General features: G+C 38.5%; 1 protein-coding gene across 1 annotated transcript in view; it reads left to right on the forward strand.

Moving 5' to 3' along the window:
- The first annotated feature begins 2,687 nt into the window (after nucleotides 1–2,687).
- Nucleotides 2,688–7,186, forward strand: part of SPPL3 (signal peptide peptidase like 3) — a 23,599-nt gene continuing 19,100 nt past the window's right edge. The window contains exon 1 of the mRNA XM_010177226.2: nucleotides 2,688–2,759. The gene's annotated coding sequence lies outside the window, so the exon portion shown is untranslated. The remainder of the gene's footprint in view (nucleotides 2,760–7,186) is intronic.

The following is a 7,186-nucleotide window of genomic DNA, read 5'->3' on the forward strand; positions in this document are numbered from 1 at the left end:
ACGCTGCGGCTGTTTTGTGTTGCTCTTTTCCCAACTGCCTCAGGAAGAAGGAAATTGTGACTCTCTCACCCTGGCCCTGTTTGCTGGAGTATCAGTGAACATGAGTTTCCCAAACCATAACTGTGATACCAACACTGAGTTTTTAGGATGTCCTGCTATAAGATCCCTATGCAGAGAAGCCAGGAAACGTCACTGGTCTGTCAGGAGTTTATATTTACACTATTGCACTTTCCTTGCGCAGGAAGGAAGGACTTGAATTCTTTTCTCCTGTAACAGAATCAGCAGGTAGCTGTTCTCATCGTCACTGCAGCCATCAGTAGGGTTACTGTACATTCAGTCACTGCTTGGAACGGGTTTGCACGTGTTCAGTTTCTTTCATTGTACCAAAGGGCACTCAGTTTTTAATACAAAACTTAATGGATTATGCACGGAGCTCATCCATGTGTGTATCATCCTTATTTTATCTGTTTTATAAATCTTTCTAACATTTACAGCCTTATTTTGACTAATGTTTAGTAATTATGATGAAATGGCATTTTAATTATCATAGCTTCCAAAGTTGCTACTGAGTGATTAATTATATAGAAAACATTGTTCATCTCAAAAGTATTTGCCAATTTATGAAGATATAATTTTATGAACATCAGTTAATAAAGTTTAGTGCATAACCCTGGTCATGTTTAATCCCAGTTGGAATTCCATTCAGTCATTTTGCTTTTCTTTGGGAGTTCTTGAATATTCTTTTGATAGATTAATTCCACTATTTATTCTCAGATCCAAACAGGATGCAATTTCCCTTTCTCTTTGCTCAAGGTTGGGTGGGGGAATGCTTCTCTCTGAAACTGGAGCCAGTAACGGGACTTGGAACCAGTACACTCATCCTTTAGCCATTTCTTCTTGGTGTGTGCTCAGCTGCAATCACTGACTAGAAGCAATATGCTGTGAGCTGTAGGGGTATAACCTGAGCTGCAGTTACAGACACACTGGTTACACATTGCCTGGATTTGCAGTTCAGGACATTGATCTTCATGGATGCTTTTCAGAGCTCTGTTCCACAGCTGCAAAACTGAAGGTCAGACATGACTGAAGTAAAAAAATACCTGTGAAGTGTAAGATCGTCGTTATGTGTTGGCCAGCTTTGTGAGCAAACAAGGCATCTGTTTTTCACTTTAGTGTGGGGCTGTGTTGAAGTTATTTACGGTAATTAACCAAAGTAGTTTCTTATTTCTTAAAAGCTTATTCCACAAGTACATAATTTCATGTAAAAGAGGCAGGCTGTTTTTCAGTGATGTTTAATATTGAATTTCTATACTAGAAGGTTCACATTTGTGTTTGTACATTAAAAAAAAGTATTTTAAAGTGTGTGTCTAGTGGTTTGGTAATTTACTCTAAATTACTTTTAAATTGAGAATGGGATGAGTAACTGTCTGGTATCTTTAGTTTTTATTTGCTTAGCTATATTTAATTTGGAACTATCATGTAATTCAATTATCTTTCTTCCATATCCATAGTCTTGCTGAAATTGGGCTTTTTGGTTGCTTTTCTGAAATCTTTAGCTATTTTTTTCTTGTAGCATAAGACTAATGGAATTAACACTGGGCATTATTCTTTTCCATTACTTTAGCACAAGTTGTGGAAAAACTGTTGGGAGTTGTAGTGTGACTCCCAGAGCCTGTCCTTGCCTGTTGTACTCCGGCCAGCGCGGTGGCCCTCTGCTTGGCTTACTCCAGTGTTTTTCTCTTTGGACCCCCAAAACTGTGGGCAGTGCTCGAAATACGGCTTCACACGTGCTAAGGAAAAGGAGTGATCATTTCTCTTGACTTGCAGACTGTCATCTTCTTGATGGTCCATTCCTCAAGGTCCCCCTTAAAGGTTTTTCTGTCCTCTAGTGTATCACCCCCACTCTCCCCAGCTGGCTGTCAGCAGGGAACTTGCTGAGGTTGTCCCCACCTCCAGACCAAAAGGAGTTTCAGTGTAAGCTACACAGTAGGGTTTGCTCTGCCATGGATAGGAAAAAAACCCCAGCAAATACTAATATTAATATTTCTGTGTTTTAAGCACAAGGGTGTGTTGTATCAGGAAATGGATAATAATAAAGCTGTTTTTTAAGTCTCCTCCTGAAATTTCTATCAGGAACCCTCTCCATCAAGGGGTCTGCAAGATGTAATAGGGAAGTGATTGTGTGTGGTTTAATAAATGCGTATTAAATGCAGCTTGTTGTGATGTTTGGGGATTTTTGTTTTGTTTTGTCCTGGACTAAGTGAACCTTGACTGCCATATTGTGACTTAATTATCAGTTAAGACATAAGAAGTTACAGAAGACAGGTTAGTGTTATTTGCATGTGAGGTTGCATTAGTTGCAATTGAAGTCTTTAACGTGTTTGAGGAAAAAAACAATCTGCAGTGAGTTCAGAATAAATTACCACAAGGCTTTTGAATGGTTCTTTGGTTGTCGTACAGATTTTGCATGCCGTGCAATATAAATATATATTGAATATAAAAAGTTAATTTACAAGCTACAAGTTTTATATTCCCAGGTGATACGAGAACTTTAGAGAGAGCTGCAATAAAGATTTGTCATCCAGTCCTCTATTTGTATTGTAAGAAGAGAAAGAAAGCAAATGGCACTGGAGAAATGGACACCCATGATGACACACCTGTCTTCTTTTTCCTAATTCCAGGGCATATTCCCTTGTGGATTCCAGTCAAGTGTCTACTTTCCTGATTTCTATTCTCCTCATAGTCTACGGCAGTTTCAGGTAAGACTTTTCTTTAAGGTTCTGCAGAATTTTGCTTTTTCAAATAAAAATATGGCAAGTGACTGAATACAGTTTATGCCTTTTGTTTCATTGTATCTTTGTCGGACTGATGGCTGATGTAAATGAAATATTTCTTGCTTCAGAAAGGAAAATGGAAGAGGAAGAAAAAGTAGCTAGTTGGGGTTTCTGAAAGACTTAATTGTACAAGACTTAATTGTACAATTGTACACATATAAGATAACTTAGAAGTTAGTCCTTGAAGACAGCTCTGTAAAGTTGTATTTTGGAGGGTATAAAAGAATTGTTGAGAGGGGGATGTAATGTTATCAGTAGTAGAATTTTATATATAATGTTTCAGTGTTGGTTGATTCAGCGCGTCCTGGTTGTGATTGCAAACAAGTCTTGTAAAGCAGAGATTCCTGAGTCCCAGTGCTGTTTACTTGAGTGTAACAGTTTAACAGAGAAGTGGGAAACTCTGTCAGCGTTGAATTCCAGTAAGGTGTCTGAGAACTGTTGTAGGGTAAGTTTGAATCTTCAGAAATTAAAATTGCCCGTTTTTAGGAGAATGGAGAATAGTTTAGAGAAAACCTAGTTGTCACTTTAGACTTGCATCTTGTATTATCCAATTTGTTTTAGTGTAGTGGCACCTAAGGAATGAGGTTCACACTAATATATTAAAAAAAAATTTAATCACAGCATGAAAGTATTATTTTTTTCATGCTGAAGTGCAGCATGTTTTTCTTTCTATTTCTTTAAAAACATTACTTCATTTAACAAGTCTGATAAAAGGCCATGCATTCACTGTGGAGTCTCTGAACTGCTATGAGTATTCCTGAAATAGATGATAGCCGTGGTCATACGTATGATGTAAGTTGCAGCTGTTAGGATAAAAGGTTTTAAATCACCATCCTACGTTAATAAAATAACGTAATGAAAGAGCCAATTTTTGGTAAGAGCTGTCTGTTGTTGCTAGCAAGTATTAGGTAGCAGCACCGCTGATGGAATTTAAATAGAAGGCTTTAGGAAAACAAAATCTAGAGATGATGAAAATAAAAAAATTAAAAGTTGTATTTGTTTAGGTTTTTTTCTTCAAGTTTTGAGTCAGTCGTGTATAGTTGAGGGACTAATTCAATTTTTACCTATTTGAATGTATGCAGCTGTGTAAAAAGGAACTATGCATCTGGCTGCAAGAAGCCATAGCATTTATTAAAATTCAATTGTGAAAACATAATGCAATATAAAACAGCAGGAGTGCTTGAACTTAAATTGCCTGCCCTTCTCAAGAGTTCCTCGCTCTTCCAAATTCTCCCCTGTCCTATGTTTTACATTTAAAACTGCTCAGGTGACCAGGACTGCAAACTTCAGAACAATCTAACTTACTGGATCAAGTAGTGGAATGGTGAGGAAGTGCCCCGTTGTAGTCCACTTCCTTTGCATGTGTCCTGAGGACCCCAAGATGCAAGCTGTTGCACACCAAGATAGGGTCTTACAGTTATAAAATTCATTTCCTATATGTAGTTTCTTTAGCAGATGTGTGAGCTGAAACCCACAGTTATGATGATGACTTGGAAAAAATCCTATTCTGTTTGGTCAGCAAGTGAGGTCGAAAGCAGTTTTTTACAGAAAACTGTACAGTGGTGTTAAAAAAGGGTCTAAGATACAATCAAGTTAATTAAAAAAATCAAGTGTGGTACTAAATTGTAAAATTATAATAATCTGGAATTCCTAAAGTGGGGGTAAAACAAAATTTTCTGGGAAAGTGGGTGGATTTTCTTAGAAAAGTGGCTTGCTGGGAAGACAGAAGTAGGGAACTCATTCTCAAATGACAGCCGTGTCTTCATCTAGATTTGAGTGCTTCATCTCAGATGGAGCTGTCATAAGACAAAAAGGAAATAGCACTGCTTAGTTAACCTTCATGTTGCAGAAAGTGAGTTTGGTTTCTGATTTTCAATCTGAAAAGAAGCAAATAGAGTTATTGTGGTATTGCTGGCAAGTGACTTAAACAGAAGAGCAGTAATAGGATCAGAAAGAATTGGGTGGGTGAGTAATTAGGATAAAAGCCATGTGCGTGGTGCATCTAATCTAATGCCAGAGGTTTCAGGGGAACAAAGAAAAGCCTTGGTCCACTGTCCTTATTCATACAAGCAGCATTTGTCCAAAACAAACCAAAAAACTCCTAACCCTGAAGGTATTCAGAAGGATGTCTAATCAGTCATGGGTAAAGTCTGCATCAGAACACATTTTATAAGAGCTGAGTTCCTGCTTCTCTTACTGTGGATGGATGGGTGTTTCCTTCCTACCTTTGTGCTGGTTCATGAGTTTTAGCTTCAAGCCGTTCTGAACATCTCTCCATAAATGTTCTGACTGTCTCTCAGTCCTTGAACTTGATATGCTTCATTACTGACTGCCAAAGGGGCAAGTGTAATCCTTTAAACGGTTACAGGCTGTAAACTGGAGCATGCAAGTATGTGTGTTAGTTATGGATCTTTAAAGGGGTGAGTTTAGCTTGAAACAAGTCATTTCTTACAGGTTCTTGGAAGACAGCCACCTCTTCTTGTCCAAGTGCTCTGAGATTTAAGTGTTGAGGTTACTTTGCAGGCAGGTAACAGCTAAATCTTTTTCTATCCTATCACATAACCAGACATGATCTCTCAGCTTATGTAAAGCCAGATTTAACCCAGAATCTACCTGTTCAAGTGTGTGCTTTTAAACCAAACCAGGAAGCATGGGATGAAGCTGGTGTCTTCTGTCTCTAGGCTTTGGGTGCCTGGAGTATGTGTGTAAATAGAAAGTAGTTCAAACAGTTTCCTTATGGTTGGCTGTACGACATTTACAGAAATTGGGATACATATTTCACAATAAAAAAAGAGGAAGGCTGTGCTTGGAGCATCTACAGGCGCAGCACTGGCAGGGTGGAAGCACACACAAGTGGGTGCACATAAAATACCTGCTGAAGGTGAGAGGTGCTTATCAGAGACATGGGACTCAGGCACTCTTACTCCATATAGGCAGTGAAAACATTGTTACATGCACTTTCTGCTATGATTTCCCCTATTTTTCCCTTATTCCCACTCTAGATCTTGCATTGGAATTTGTCCTTTAATCTCACAAGAACGTTTTGAGCAACTGCAGCAATGTTAGAGCATACAACATATTTTAGGCACTCTCTAGTGTGCATAGAGATTTGATTTAATTAAACTTTCTCAGGTCAATGACTGTTTCTGGTTGTAATTTTTTATTTAGAGCAATTGAAATCTGGCAATTCTGTGGCAACCCACAATTCTCACAGTCCCAGGGCTGTTAAGATGGGTGACTGTCCTCACTAAGTAGAGCAAGAGGGAAGTTCCCAATATATTGCATCTGCAAGTGGCTCTATCAGCACAAACTTGCTTTCCTATTTCCTCCGTTGTTTCATAAGAATATTCTCCTGCAGAGTTTCCCTGGAGCGTTGCTGCGGTGGAAGTGATCCACAGTTGAATCTGAACTGTCATGATAGTAACGTGCCAGCAGCTTACTCATTCCTTTGGCCTTAGTGTAACCCTGCTGAGCGGTTCCCTGTGGGAGGCTGATCCGAGTTGCTTTGAAACACCGTGTTAGCAATCCTACCAACCTGAACTGTGAGGACTCACGAAGAAACAGCTGTGTAGTTTATTGCAGGATGGGAGGTGCTGGCTGAGTGGGGCCTTTGGAAGCCCAGCAAAAGCTTGAACAAAAAAGCAAATGTTTCTCAGCTTGCGATTTCTTTACTGTCCGTTAGTTTTGAGTATATCTTGTTTTGCAATATAATTTTAAACTTTCTTGGAGGATGTTTTAGTGATCACTTCTAAATTTTTTTTATTATGTTAGTGATAATTTGTAGCAGAGGGAAGAGCCAAATCATAAAACAGTTGGAGATTATTCAGAAGTTGTCTTGGATCAGCAGCTGTGTTGCTAAGTGAAAGTAATTCCCTAATTTATCCTTACTTTTGAGGTAGGGATGTTTACAGGTAATAGTGTAATAGCTGCTCACACTGCTGCAATGAAAGGAGAGAGGCTGAAGTTGATTATGAGCAGTAGATCTAATAGTTTCTTTCCATTTTTCTTTGCTGATAGTAATCACTTAAATAATGAGGTTAAAGGCACCCCAAACAAGATGCAGAGCAGAGAGAACTTAAGAAGAACAAGCTAAGAACAACAGAATAATTTGTTAGAATTTTAGTATTCTCCATTGCCTCTTAGTATTTTTGGTAACTTTTTGGTTGCTGATCCATAATCTCTGCAGAAATACTGTATGTCTGAGGTTGAAGCTTCCTCATATTTTTTCTGAGCCCAAAAGCTGCTTTAATTTCATACCACTGTTTGCGGGAGGCTTGCGTAACAGAAGCAGAAGAAACAAACCAGTTTTAGACTAGTAGAGCCTTTTTCTTGTTTTTGTTTTACACAGTGAA

The sequence above is a fragment of the Antrostomus carolinensis genome, unplaced genomic scaffold (genome assembly GCF_000700745.2).
Source record: "Antrostomus carolinensis isolate BGI_N321 unplaced genomic scaffold, ASM70074v2 scaffold22240, whole genome shotgun sequence".
Lineage (NCBI taxonomy): Eukaryota > Metazoa > Chordata > Aves > Caprimulgiformes > Caprimulgidae > Antrostomus > Antrostomus carolinensis.